General features: G+C 45.8%; 1 pseudogene; it reads left to right on the plus strand.

Moving 5' to 3' along the window:
- The first annotated feature begins 12,451 nt into the window (after nt 1-12,451).
- On the plus strand, nt 12,452-14,057 carry LOC141106951 (zinc finger BED domain-containing protein 4-like; annotated as a pseudogene).
- Nucleotides 14,058-15,229: the final 1,172 nt, after the last annotated feature.

A 15,229-nucleotide genomic window follows, 5' to 3' on the forward strand; every position in this document is an offset into this window, starting at 1 on the left:
AAGGATTTTACAGAGAAGTAAAAAATCCTAATTTCCTAACCCTTTATTAAGGGACACAGGATATTTGGAGATAACAGGGATGTCCCAGCGCTGTCCAGTTGAGGGGTGGGAAACAGCAAATAACACAACAACTGTTTATTGGGTAGTTGCGCTCACCCTGTATTATATGGATGTTGCACCAATTAATTAAATCAAAATAATCGTCAATATCATCGCTTATATAGCATTAATTACTATCTAATGCAATACTCCTTAACCACTTCCGGACCGCCCACTGTATATATACGTCATTTTTTTGAAGATAGATATCTCGGTAACGGCAGCAGCTGCTGCCACAACCGAGGTATCCATCTTTTCAGCGGGCGGTTCCGTACACGATAATGGTGGTCTCTGCGGCGGGTTCGCCGCGAGATCACCGTTATCGGCGGCGGGAGAGGTGCCACCCCCCCTCCCGGCGCTCTCCCGCACCCTCCGCCGCTTACCGGAGCCGTCGGTAGCGGCGGAGGCGATCGGGTCCTTTCCCTGCTTAGGTATGGAGACGAGTGAGGCCAAGATGGCCCCCACCCGTCTCCATACCATGTGACGGCCGGAGCAACGTCATTACGATGGCTCCGCCCACTTCTCTTAAAGGCACAATTTTTTTTGTGTCATTTTTTTAAACGACTTTTTTTTTTTTTTTTTTTTTTTGCATTTTAGTCTAAATATGAGATCTGAGGACTTTTTGACCCCAGATCTCATATTTAAGAGGACCTGTCATGCTTTTTTCTATTACAAGGGATGTTTACATTCCTTGTAATAGGAATAAAAGTGATCCAAATTTTTTTTTTTAAAAAAAACAGTGAAAATATAAATAAAATAAAGTAAAATAAATAATAAAAAAAAAAAAAAATTTTTTTTAAGCGCCCTGTCCCGACGAGCTCGCGCGCAGAAGCGAACGCATACGTGAGTAGCGCCCGCATATGAAAACGGTGGTCAAACCACACATGTGAGATATCGCCGCGACCGGTAGAGTGAGAGCAATAATTCTAGCCCTAGACCTCCTCTGTAACGCAAAACATGCAATCTGTAGAATTTTTTAAACGTCGCCTATGGAGATTTTTAAGGGTAAAAGTTTGACGCTATTCCACGAGCGGGCGCAATTTTGAAGCGTGACATGATGGGTATCAATTTACTTGGCGTAACATTATATTTCACAATATAAAAAAAATTGGGCTAACTTTACTGTTGTCTTATTTTTTTTTTCAAAAAAGTGAATTTTTTCCAAAAAAAGTGCGCTTAGAAGACCGCTGCGCAAATACGGTGCAAAAAAAAGTATTGCAATGACCGCTATTGTATTCTCTAGGGTGTTAGAAAAAAAACAATATATAATGTTTGGGGGTTCTAAGTAATTTTCTAGCAAAAAAATCTGTTTTAAACTTGTAAACACCTAAAATCCAAAACGAGGCTGGTCTTAAAGTGGTTAAACCCGTAAAAAAAAACACAAAATTCATGTAAACCGAAAAAACATATTGGAAAAATAAGAAAACAAAAACAATTTTGAAAAGTAATGTGTTTCTAAATGTCCAATCAATTGTGTTCATAAAATTATCCACTGTGCTTGAATCAATTGTGCATCCAGAAAATAGGATTTTTATAACAGCTTACCTGTAAAATCCTTTTCTTTGAAGTACATCACGGGACACAGAGCCATAATAGTTACTATGTGGGTTATAGGCCACCTTAAGGTGATGGACACTGGCACGCCCTAAATTAAAAAGTGCACTCCTTATATAACCCCTCCCATTGGTGGGAGTACCTCAGTTTTGTAGCAAAGCAATACAAAACTAGCAATACCAAAGAAGGGAGGGACCTCTGTGTCCCGTGATGTACTGCAAAGAAAAAGATTTTACAGGTAAACTGTAATAATCCTATTTTCTTATCGTACATCACGGGACACAGAGCCATAGTAGTTACTATGTGGGATGTCCCATAGCAATGCCAACAGAAGGGAAGGAGACCCAACAAAAGTAGGGCACCAAGAGACTAGAGGACTCATACTGCAGCCTGCAGTACACTGCGATGAAAGGCGATATCCTCATGATCTTTTATGATACAATCTGGTAAATGTATGGACTGAAGACCAAGTTGCGGCCTTGCAGATCTGAGCCATGGAGGCTTGGTGATGGACTGCCCAAGAAGCACTAACAGCCCTGGTGAAGTGCGCTTTAATATGAAAAGGAGGAATTTTCCCTCTTTAAACCATAAGCTTGAACAATCACTTGACAAATCCATTTAGAGATGGTAGATTTCGACGCTGCCTGTCCTCCGTTAGGACCGTCTGGCAACACAAACAAAACATCTGTTTTATGAATCTGAGTGGTTACTTTCAATAGACCTTGACCACCCTCACCACATCAAGAGAATGTAGTGACCTTTCTTCCACAGAAACGAGGCAAATGAAATGAAGGCAAAACAATATCCTGGTTTAAATGAAAACCCGATACTACCTTCAGTAGGAATTCAGGATGAGGCCGCAATACAACCTCATCCTTATGAATAAACCAACATGGCTCTTTACAAGAAAGAGCAGCCCACTCTGATATTCTTCTTGCAGAAGATATGGAAACCAGGAAAATTATTTTTCCCCTGTCAAGAGGACCAAGGGAATATCTCGTATTGGCTGTTTCTGTAAGCTGACAGGACTAAAATTAAGTCCCAAGGGTTCAGGGGTGACCAAACTGAATTAATCCGCGTTACCCCCTGAACAAAGTTACGAACCAGAGAGAGTGAAGCAAGTGGTTGTTGAAAAAAGACATCTGGCCTTTGATAGTACTCAGGGCCAGCTTCATTCCTAATCCTATCTGTGGGAATTCAAGGATCCTACCTATGACATATTTCCCAGCATTAACCAAGTAGAAACTACTGAAGCTAACAGTCCACGATCTTTCAGAATGTGGGTCCCAATAGCCAAACCACTAATTTTAGTGTTTGTAAGGTAGGATGGAATACCGGACCTTGCGAGAGAAGGTCTGGCCATAGTGGTAGGGTCCAAGGGCCCCCTACCACCATCTTTATGATCTCGGAAAACCAAGATCTCCTGGGCCACGCTGGGGCCACAAGAATCACCTCCATCCCTTCTTGCTTGATCCTGCGTGAAGGCGCGGAAGCAGCAGAACAGGAGGGAACGCATAGATCAGTGAAAAACTGATCCAACGGAAAAACCAAGGCATCTGTTCCGTATGCCATCGGATCCCTTGTCCTTGACACAAAGTTGTCGATCTTGTTGTTGAACCTGGACGCAAACAGATCCACATCCGTAATTCCCCATCTTTGACATATTGACAGAAAGATGTCGGGGTGAAGGGACCATTCTCCCGGGAACAATTGTTGGCGACTCAAGTAGTCCGCCTGTCAATTCTCTATCCCTGGAATGAAAAATTGCTGATAGGCAAGGAATGTTGTTTTCTGTCCAAGATAGAATATGATTTACCTCTTTCTGGGCCGCACGACTTCTCGTGCCCCCTTGTTGATTGATATAGGCCACAGCTGTGGCATTGTCAGATTGGATCCTGACAGGACAAATCCGTAGTCTGGGTTGTCCAGGCCTCGAGGGCCAGGCATACTGCCCCAAATCTCTAGAATATTGATGGGCAAGGTCATCTCTGATTTGTACCATTTCCTTTGGACAGATGCTTCTTCCAGGACTGCTCCTCAGCCCAGAAGGCCCAACCACCAATTGAGACTCTGACGCACATCGGGGGATAAATGCATTGGAAAGTCCAGAGCTTGGACCCTTTTGTTCCAAGTTGACAAGATACTGTTTTGCAGCAGTCTTGAAAGAAACTGCATAAGGAATGATTCTTCTTTGTTTTGACTAACTGAATCATTTCCCTTATGGAACTGCTCCTTTCCCGGGGGAAAAAAACACTCTTCTGAGCTGTATCTATGATCATCCCCAAGTACTGCAATCGCCTTAATGGTTTTAATGAGGATTTCTCCAGGTTGAGAATCCAACCTAGGTATTCCAGGTAGCTGACTGCGGTGACCAAAGTTTGGTTTAAGCGGGCTACCGATTGATCTATTAAGAGAAGATTGTCTAAGTTAGGAGGCTAGTATTGTTATAAAAATAAGTGTAACCTCGCGCCAAAAAAATTGGATATGTGTGACTAAATAAATTGTGAGCTGCTAACCCCCGAACTAGATAGGATTTCTAGTGTAAGTGGAAGAGTATATGTGGTGGGGAGCGCTGAAACTATATATACAGTGGGCTAAATAGCATCTAGATATTTATGCTCAAACAAACTGAATGTGAACACTGCAGTGTACCATACACAAAAAAAAATTATAAAATAAAAATATATGTATCAAACTTGCATATTACAAGAGAATGACTACCATCCAATCTCTGCATAAATAGCACAATATTATCTTTGTGAAAAACAATAAGAAAATTCTAATGCTGAAAAAATACTAAAATAAAATCCACATGCAATTAAAAATGGTGCACATCAATATGCATTAATCTTCCGCTGTATCAGAATAACACAAGATGAATATAGTGAATATAGGTGAGTCTTCCTCTGTGCGAATAAACGACCTTCACCAGCTGCATAACACACCCTATGTGCTCTGTAAGTGGATGTCCGCTTACCAAAAGATGTTGACCTTTTTAATTAAAAGGAGGTCAATTATAGCTTTTAGCAAGAAATGGCTTGCTACCATGATGTGGATAAGCCTTGTGGGTAACCTCTTCCTCTCCCCCAGTAGAATGTCAGGCAATATATAGAAGGATACAAGAAAGTCCAAAATAGTGTAATCCCATTTATTAAAATGATTAAAAACAAAAATGGCTGCTTACATTAGGAAGTGCCCTCGCCCGGCACTAAGGCAATACCGCTCGTCTAATATGAAAGCTCCGCTCTGTGTGTGGAAACTGGCGTGGGGAGGCTTTAGTGAACCCAAATCAGAAGTGGGCTCATCCACTGACTGCGATACTGGCAGTAAAAATGTGGAGCGGACCAATTCAGTGAGAGACTGTACTAACAACCTTTCCTGCGAACCTGACACTTCCGTATCAGGTTCTTCAGAAGAGGAGACATTAGCCTCTTCCTGGTCCTTTAAAAGAAATTCGGCATCTCTTGTGCCCTGTACACACGAGCGGACTTTTCGACCGGACTGGTCCGACGGACCGAATCCATCAGACAATCCGACCGTGTGTGGGCTTCATCGGACTTCTGACAGACCTTTTCGGTCGAAAATCCAACGGCCTTTAGATTTGAAACATGTTTCAAATCTTTCCGCCGGACCCAGTTCCTATCAGTAAGCCCGTTCGTCTGTATGCTGGTCTGACGGACCAAATACAACTCAAGGGCAGCTATAGCACCTGCCCGCGAGAATGTTTCCAGCGCAATCCTATCGCACTGGTTCTCGGCAACAGGGTACTATGCATCTCGCGCTCACTGCAATAGGAAAAACATATTTTCCTATTGCAGCGAGCGCGAGAGGGAGGCAACAATGTCCCTTAGGTCTGGTATGGATTTTAAGGGGAACCCCCTATGCCGAGAAAACGGCGCGGAGGTCCCCCCAAAATCCATACCAGACCCTTATCCGAGCACGCAAGCCGGTCAGGAAAGGGGACGAGTGAGCGCCCCCTCCTGAACCGTACCAGCCCGCATGCCCTCAACATGGGGGGCGGGTGCTTTGGGGAAGGGGGGCACCCTGCGGCCCCCCCACCCCAAAGCACCTTGTCCCCATGTTGATGACAAGGGCCTCTTGTGACAACCCTGGCCGTTGGTTGTCGGGGTCTGCGGGCGGGGGGCTTATCGGAATCCAGGAGCCCCCTTTAATAAGGTGGCCCCCAGCTCCCGGCCCCCCGCCCTATGTGAATGAGTATGGTGGTCATACATACCGGACAACGTACCCCTACCCATTCACCTGGGGAAAAAAGTGTCAATAAAAAAATACACTACACAGGTTTTTAAAGTAATTTTATTAGGCAGCTGCGGGGGTCTTCTTCCGACTTCTCTGTTCTCTCCGGCCTCTTCTCCCGGTGTCCGGTTCTTCTCCCTCTCTCCGGCCTCTTCTCCCAATGTCCGGTTCTTCTCCCGCTCTCCGGTTCTTCTGCCGGGCTCCTCCGTTATCTTCTGCTCTTTTGCCGCTCTCTTGCTAGCGGTGGCCCGGTCTTCTCCATCGTCTTCTTCCCTCTTCTCTTCTTCCGATGTTGACACGACGCTCTCTCCCGCTGTAATGCTGTGTTCACGGTGCGCAACGATTTATATAGGCATGGGGCGTGGTCACCGGGTGATGTCACCCGGTGACCCCGCCCCTTATGATGTCACAGTCCCAGGGCATGCTGGTGACCACGCCCCATGCCTATATAAATCATTGCGCACCGTGAACACAGCATTACAGCGGGGGAGAGCGTTGTGTCAACATCGGAAGAAGAGAAGAGGGAAGAAGACGATGGAGAAGATCGGGCCACCGCTAGCAAGAGAGCAGCAAAAGAGCAGAACATAGCGGAGGAGCCCAACAGAAGAACTGGACATCGGGAGAAGAGGCCGGAGAGAGCAGAGAAGTCGGAAGAAGACCCCCCGGAGCTGCCTAATAAATTACTTTAAAAACCTGTGTAGTGTGTTTTTTTATTGACACTTTTTTCCCAGGTGAATGGGTAGGGGTCCGATGTACCCCATACTCATTCACATAGGGTGGGGGGGCCGGGATCTCGGATTCCGATAAGCCCCCCACCCGCAGACCCCGACAACCAAAGGCCAGGGTTGTCGGGAAGAGGCCCTTGTCCTCATCAACATGGGGACAAGGTGCTTTGGGGTGGGGGGGCCGCAGGGCGCCCCCTTCCCCAAAGCACCCCCCCATGTTGAGGGCATGCGGCCTGGTACGGTTCGGGGGGGTGCTCGCTCGTCCCCACCCCCTTTCCTGACTGGCCGGGCTGCGTGCTCGGATAAGGGTCTGGTATGGATTTTGGGGGACCCCCACGCCATTTTTTTCGGCTTAGGGGTTTCCCCTTAAAGTCCATACCAGACCTGAGGGCCTGGTATGCCCTGCGACGGGGCCCGCAAGGTGTAAATCACGCCGATAAAAGCGGCGAGATTGACTACCTTTTCTAGTCCCGTCGTACTTCATCATGTTCAAAATCCGTCAGAAGTCCGTCAGACCTATTCTCCTGGAAAGTCCGGTCATGTGTGCGTGAGTCCGTTCATTTGAAAAGTCCGTCGGACCAGTACGGTCAATAAGTCAGCTTGTGTGTACGCGGCATTGCTCTATGTTCCTCAGTAAGCGGGTCCTGACCAATGGACGGGGACCTGTTACGCTTAGTCCCACTCTGGGATGCGATTAAGCATCAATCTTTTTGCTTCAAACTTAAAATGGTTGAAGAAAAAACCTTAGTAATATATGCAGGGGCTGCAGTGTTTAAGAACAGCTGCAACACTTGCCCCTCCTGATGGCTCACTCTGACCAGCCATATTACTCTCAGGGGAGAGGATGCCATCTTTACTGGGATGGATCTAGGCTTCCGTGTGACTTGTAAAAGTCTTTCTAGAGCCCTTTTTGAAGTGTTTTTCACCCCCCTTCTGAGCATAGCCTGATGCACAAAGCAGAGGTACTATCAGAAGGAATGCATCCACTGCTTGAGCAATAGTCTAGCTCTGTCACTGCTATTAATACTCAGCCTGATGCAGTAGTAAATGTGTAAAAGAAATGCCCGTGTCACCAAAGTCTTATATGCAAACAAAACATCTGTTTTACCTTTGCTCTTGTGTCCCTCCGCAGTTTGCAACAAACACATATGGTGCCTTTTAAAAACATACCTCCCCACGCTGGACGTTGGAGGATGCCAACGCTGCGCTAAGCCCCGCCCCCCGAGTCACCTACTGCCCTTCCCCTCTTTTATAAAAATTGCTGTTTCCCGCGCTCGCATGGGCTCCTGATCCTATGGAATCAAGGGAGGGAAGCAGAAATGGCGAGGGGGGGTCTGGAAGCTGCTAGCGCCTTTTTTTTTTTTTTTTTTTTTTTTTTTTTTTTAAACTTCAGCGCTCTTTCCTCACTGAAGAGGGGAAGAAAACCAACACAGGGGGACGTCTGGTGGGGAGAGGGAACCCCCCCAGACTTACCGGAGGTCTGCTGTTTGGCTGGAGGAAGAAGCATCTGCAGCTTTCAAGACACAGCCTGGGGTCTCTGAGAAGCATGAGACTGTGAGTGCTCAATACAGCCCCCAGTGGTGACACATAGGCATGACAGCATTTGCTAAATTAAAGGAGACATTCATAAGAAAATTTTAAAAATTTCTTAGAAAACTCCACTTACCTTTTCCGCCGCAGGGTTTTCTGTGGTAAACCAACAGCCTCAATCTTCACCCTTCACTGTGGGTTACGTTAAACCTTCAGGAGCTGGGGATCCTCGAGGAAACCCACAATCCTTGACCTGTAATAGCACCTCCGCCAGTAAAACTTTATGGCCTTAATACCACAAAGTACTGGATCCCAGGGTCCAGCTCTCTAAAAGAGAAGCGTTACAGGCAAGACCTCGTTTCTTCAGATATGAGGCCCGGGTACCATTCAATTCAGCCAAAAAGACACTTTGAATGGATCCGGCTGCATGGCTAGCCCCAGCAAGGATTGCTCCAGTGGATCTCAGCACAGCACATCTTTAGTCGTGACCAACACCTTAGACACTGGCGAAAAAACTGAGGTACTCCCACCAGTGGGAGGGGTTATATAGGGAGTGCACTTTTTATTTTAGGGCGGCCCAGTGTCCATCACCTGAAGGTGGCCTATAACCCACATAGTAACTACTATGGCTCTGTGTCCCATGATGTACGATAAGAAATATTATCGTGATCCGTAATATACCACCAACTTCCAAATAATTAAACACTTACTAGAAAGCAGAAATAAAAACACCTGTGTGTGTGTGTTTCTTTAACATCCAGTGTATCTCGGTTCCACCAGATACAGTTATATTCTCAAATTCCTCCAATGCGGCTTCTTAAAATCTCATAAAAAAAACAAAACAGCCATCATTGCGCAAGATTCTACATATGATTTTTATTGTATAACAAATTCAAACTAAAAATAAAGTAGAGTGGGACTTTGTGTGCCTCGGTGGGGTTGAATTAATCTAAACCACAGTTTTAAAACAATGTAGAAAAACTTTATTCACCATCCATGGATAGAAACCTTAAGAACAGATTACAGTCTGAAATAGAATACAGTTTACTGTTTCTTTTGGTCCACGGTGTGCAGATCCTGGTACAGAATGTCAGAAGTGTGGCCAGGATACCAAGATCTACACAGCCTGGACCAAAAGAAACAATAAACTGTAGTTTAGTTTGAATTTTGCATTTCTCTGGGACGGTGCCTCTGTGGAGTTATAATTCTCTCACGTTTACCCCCACCCCCATATAGTTTTATTGTATAAAGTTTTAAAATTGTGCACTTGCATGCTATTGTGCCTTAGACCGGCACTGAGTCTGTCCAGCATTCCAGTAATGGCCTGTCATGGCCACTCTGTGTGCAGGGAGCCAACGTGCGGTTCAATCCTCAATGTGAGCGTGGTTCAGAGGCAGGCTATAATGTCAGCGTTGCACAAAATTAGCCTCAATGCATTTCCCACAAGACATGCGTCATCAGGAAGTTCCCAGTAATAAAGTATATATTTAAGCTAAAATATGCACTTACAACAAAGATAGTAATATTAGTCAGTAGAGAGAGGATGTTTCAGCATGGAGATCACCAACAAATCTGGATGCTCGTTATGTCACAGCTCCCTTCTCCTTCCCACATGTTTCCCCTTAACAGGCTACGTCTGGGCATGGAGGATTATTGTATACATGCCTTTCTGCCACCTATAGATTGGCTGACGGCTTTGACAGCTTCCTGGCAGAAAAGCTCAGGTGGGTTCAGATTTGCGTCCAAACACACCTGAGCTCATCCCTACTGCCTATCGATCAGGACTTGGGCTTCAGCCAGTCTGTCAGAGCCAGTGACTATGAAGGACAGTAAAGCTGTTCTTGGGTAGAAGGTTCGGACAATTTGGTAGAGTCTGCCAGAAGTCTACCATGTTCACCCAGGCCAGTTTGGTGCAATGAGGATCACTGAAATGCTCTTCAACTCAACCCTGCTAAGCAGACAAGGTGCCTAAGAGGAGTGAAGGCTTAATTCAGGCTGAACTGATTGCACAGAGCCACCAGGGCATCTACTGCCAGAGGATTCCTGTACCTCTAGATGATCTTGCTTAGTTTGAAGTGAACCTGGGCACCAGGAGACCCATATCCTGTGTTTCCTACCTTTTGGAAGGGGTTTGAAACACAACTGAATGAAGAAACTATTCTCTGGAGTCTAGACATTGTTAGCTGAGGAAGTCCATCTGATGATTGTTCACCACTGAAATTTGGTGAAAAGGCAGGAACGTCCAGGATAAAAATCTGATCTGCTGCTCTTTGCTGCCTAAGGCTTCTGGTTCCTACCTGATAGTTTATGTATGCCACTACCTTGGCATTGTCTGGATTCAAATCTGATGACCCCATAGCTGTGAGTCCAATGATGAAAGGACAAACAGATCTCTCAGCTCCAGTATATTAATCAGGAGGTGAGTCTCCCCCAGTGTCCCAGTCCCCTGGACTGACCGAGTCCACAGCTCCTTCTCAGCCCATCAGGCTGGCATCCATCGAGAGGATCTTCCAGACCTATGGAGGGAAGGACTTCCCCTCCAGCACTTGATTCATGAGCCCCCAGGCCAGAATTAGTCTGGCCTTGGGAGACAGGTGAGCAGGCTAGTCCGGAGAGTGCTCTTTCTTGTCCCACGCCACAAGAACGTTGAGCTGCAAATGTGTGGAGTGGAATTGGGCATACTCTACTGCATTGAAGGTAGCTACCATTAGGTCCAGAGAGACAGAGCTCCTGGACCTTAGGGTCCAAATGTGGGCGCAGAGACTCAGAAGCTCATCCATCAGAAGAAAAACCTTTTACTGGACTTTATTCAATATAAGGCCCAGATAATCCAGGCAATGGATTGGTTCTATGACAATTTCTGGAGGTTGTGGATCCAGACACATCATCAGAGTCTGAATAGTTGAACAGTCCTTTGAATTTTGTCCAGTATGAACTGAGCTGCCCATGCCCTCAACAGGAATGCTCTGCGACTAAAGCAGAACAAGCACCTTGGCGAAAAGCCAGGGTGCAGTGGACAATCTGAAGGGAAGGGCAACAAATTGGTAGTGTTGCGTGCCCACAGTAAAACACAGATAACATTGATGGGATGGAAGGATGGGGACATGTTGGTAGGCATTCTTGATATCTGAATAGGCCAGGAAGTCTCCCATCTGGAAGGAGGCAATGGCTGACCTCATGGATTCAATATGAAATTTCTTTGCAAATAAGGCATTGAGTGCTTTCAGATCCAGAATGGGGTGTATGCCTCCTTTTGGATCGAGAATGGTGAACGAGCTTCAGCGTCTCTTTTCTGAGCAGAAAGGTACTCTTTCCCCCAGTGACCTCCTTAATAAAGTTGTCAAGGGAGCCTCGGAACAGCTGTTTGACCTCAAGGGACCTGCACAGCAAGCATCTAATATATTGCTCCTCTGTGGACCAGCATTTTAGCCAAATGGCCTGCCTCACGTGAATGATTAGGAGTAGGGATCGACCGATTATCGGTAAGGCTGATTATTATTGCAGGCCGATATCAGCATTTTTCGAAACATCGGTATCGGTCACAAACTAGACCGATATTGGTCTCCACGGGCCCCGGCCATCTTTTTGGGGCCCAGAAGCCTGCAGACCCAGTGCGCAGGGGTGCACGGGGCCTAACGTTCTGAGTCTGACAGGCCTCCCTCTTCTCGGCATTCAGATGACCACGCCAGACAGCCAGCAGCCATACACCCACCCACAGTAATGTGCCAGGCAACTGAGGCCAGCCAGCAGCCACCCACCCACATCAGGGTACCAGCCAGCAAGCCCACCCACAGCAGGGTACCAGCAATCCAGCCAACCACAGCAGGGTGCCAGCCAGCAAGCCACCTACAGCAGGGTGCCAGGCCAGCCACAGCAGGGTGTCAGCCAGCAAGCCACTCACAGCAGGGTGCCAGGCCAGCTAGCCACCCACAGCAGGGTGCCCGCCAGCAAGCCCACCCACAACAGGGTGACAGCCAGCAAGCCCACCCACAGAAGGGTGTCTGCCGTTTTTAACCTTACTTTTTCAAATTCCAATGCAGATGGATGCAGAGAGAAAAAGTAAAAGTGTGGTCTGGGACTATTTCTTGTCTCATCCATCTCCAGGAAAAGCAGCAGTGTGCAGCACATGCATAAACAATGTGAACATTGGATCAACTGCAGAAACCAAAAAAATACGTCAAATCTTTGGGCCCATCCAAGAGTTCATGATGTTGAATTATATAATGAAGCACAGAGAAAAACTGAATCACAAAGTGAAATACCACAATCCCACCAAACAATAAAAAGATATGTTTCAGAAAAAAGCTAAGTGGCTAAATTTGGATGGAAGATCCCAACGGCTGGACAAAGCAACCACAGAAATGATGGTTACGGATAACCAGCCATTTACAATGGTGTCTGACTCTGGATTTCAGCAGTTGATGCTCATAGCTGAGCCAAGGTACCCACTGAAGAGTGAAAAGTATTATCGAACCAAAATGCTGGGAAAGATTCACCAAAAGGTAGTTGAGAAAGTAAAGGCTATGCTGCAACCAGAGAATGCTGGCAACTCACTCTCGTTTATGACTGACTGCTGGTCAGGACCAACAGAGTCAGTAATGAGTCTTACATGCCACTTCATTGACAGCGGATGGACAAAAGGGCTATTGGTGTTGAATACAAAGGTGATGCAAGGATCCCACACTGGGGTGTACATTAGAGAAACGTTTCTAGGCATGCTTTAAGACTGGGGAATAAACAAAGACCGAGTGATGCTTGTGCTTCATGACAGCGGCACAAACTTGGTAAAAAGGAATGAGGCTTGCTGAAGTGTCTGACCTCAGTTGCATGGCACACACCCTGCAACTTGGGGTAAATGATGGTCTGTCAAGCCAGAGAGCTTTGATAGATATAATTGGCATGCTGAAGTGGTGCGCAGGCCATTTCCACCATTCAGTCCTCGCCAAGCAGCGACTGAGGTGCATTCAAGCAGACCTTGGCCTACCCAAAAAACAGCCTAATTCAGGCTGTTCCAACACGTTGGAATTCAACACTTCACATGCTGCAAAGAATGCTGGAACAGAAGCGAGCGCTGAGCATCCATTCAGGCGAACATGGAGGATATAGTTGTCCTACTGCTGATCAGTGGGTCATTGTAGCCAATGGCATTGAGACCCACCTCCCCATAGAGGAAGTGACACTAGAGGTGAGATGCTTCTTCAAGAGAATGAAGGACCCAACACACATGGCATTAAAACATTCAGGCAGGTCATGAGGGACAGCCTCACCAAACGTTTTGAGAAGCATGAAGAGAATAAAAATGTTGTGTTGGCATTTCTTTTGGATCCTCAATACAAGAATCATTCTTTCTCTTCTGATAATGTATTGGCCAAGGCAAAACAATGGCTGACAGAAGATCGACATGAGCTGCTGGAGGTTCCTGCAGAAAGGTCAAGTTTGGAAGAGCATGTTACTATTCTGGAAGAGCAGGATGCTGCAAAAACAAACGTCAAAAAAAAAAAAAAAACAAGCAGAAGAGAATCTTCATCGTCGTCGAATTGATGCCAGCTTCAGCGTGTTATTGGGGCCTCATGCGGAGGATTCTTCTGAATGTGCATCAATAAGCCTGGATGATGAACTTCATCTCTATTTGAAGGAACCAGTAATTGACAGAAGTGGTAATCCTCTTCAGTGGTGGAAAGAAAATGAGTCACGCTACAAAAGACTTGCCTCTCATGCTAGAAGATACCTCTCTGCTCCTCCTTCATCTGTACCAAGTGAGCATGTTTTCAGTGAAGTGGCAGCAATTTATGAAAAAAACAGAACCCGTTTAACAGGTGAACATGCTGAAATGTTATGCTTTTTGCACTATAATATTGCTCTACTTAACTGGGAGTATTGAAGAAAGTGTAGTGACTGTCAGTGTGCCCTGTCCACTGTCTAGCTTTTTGCACTGCAGTAGTGATTTAAATTTAATCAGTGCAGTGCAATGCACTAGTAACAGTTATACTTTTTCTATGTTTTGGGAAGCCATTTAAGAAACTACTGTTTTTCAAGCACTTTACTTTTCCCAGTTTACTTTTAGACGTCGTTCATCACACCATGGTGCACTACAGACAGAGTCAGTTTTGAAATCTGTGTGTTTTTCTCCCATCAGTTTTCATGTGAAGAACAAGCCCTTAATGTTTAATTTGAATAAGCATTAACATGTTCAGTTTATACCAGATTTGTGCATAAAATTGGTGTTCTTTTTGAAAAGTTTAAATGTACAAAATATCGGCAAATAATATCGGCTATCAGCAGGAGAGGTGGCTGAAATATCGGTATTGTATCGGCACCGAAAAAATGATATCGGTCGATCCCTAATTAGGAGTCCCGTTCTAGAAATGAGGTGGGCATTGCCGACCAGCCCATTAAAAAATAAGGCCAATGGGCAAGAGTTACAGTTCTTGGAGGAAGGAGGGGTCTGAAAGGATAGACTCAGGAGCTCTTATCAAATCCTTGTATAGCTGGTTGGGGGGGGGGGGCAATTTCCAGTCATTTGTCTGTTGGATCCTTAAATACAGGGATGTACACCACAGGGATGGTTAAGATTTTGTTGAGACAGGAAAGGGCAAGGGTCCACAATGGTAAGAGACCGTTTCTTTGTAAATGCCCTTTCCATAGGGTATTATTGTGTAAACCATTTAGGAGGAGGAAACATTTTATCAGGATTTGACCAGTCCCCATACAAAACCAGTTGCAGTAAAGAATGCAATGGAAAGGTGACCTTTGCACACCCAGACACAGGCTTCTATATGGGGATGGAATAGCTGTCCAGAGTTTTAGCATCAAGCACCCAAACAAGGTGTTGGTGAATAGAGAGTTGGAAGGACCTCTGATACTGCATGCTCTATGCTTGTGAATAACTTTCTAGTTTCTTGTGAAAAAAAATGCTTGTGAATAACATATCCCCAGTAGAAAGAGCAGTAAAACCCCAGAAACTGCGTCACTGCAGCCAGCAGGGAATCTGAGTCTTGTCCCAGTGAGGGGTACACATACAGGAAGCCCAGGATTAGCAATGGCACGGAGACACTATTGTACAGTGT

This window comes from Aquarana catesbeiana, linkage group LG01 (genome assembly GCF_042186555.1).
Source record: "Aquarana catesbeiana isolate 2022-GZ linkage group LG01, ASM4218655v1, whole genome shotgun sequence".
NCBI lineage: Eukaryota > Metazoa > Chordata > Amphibia > Anura > Ranidae > Aquarana > Aquarana catesbeiana.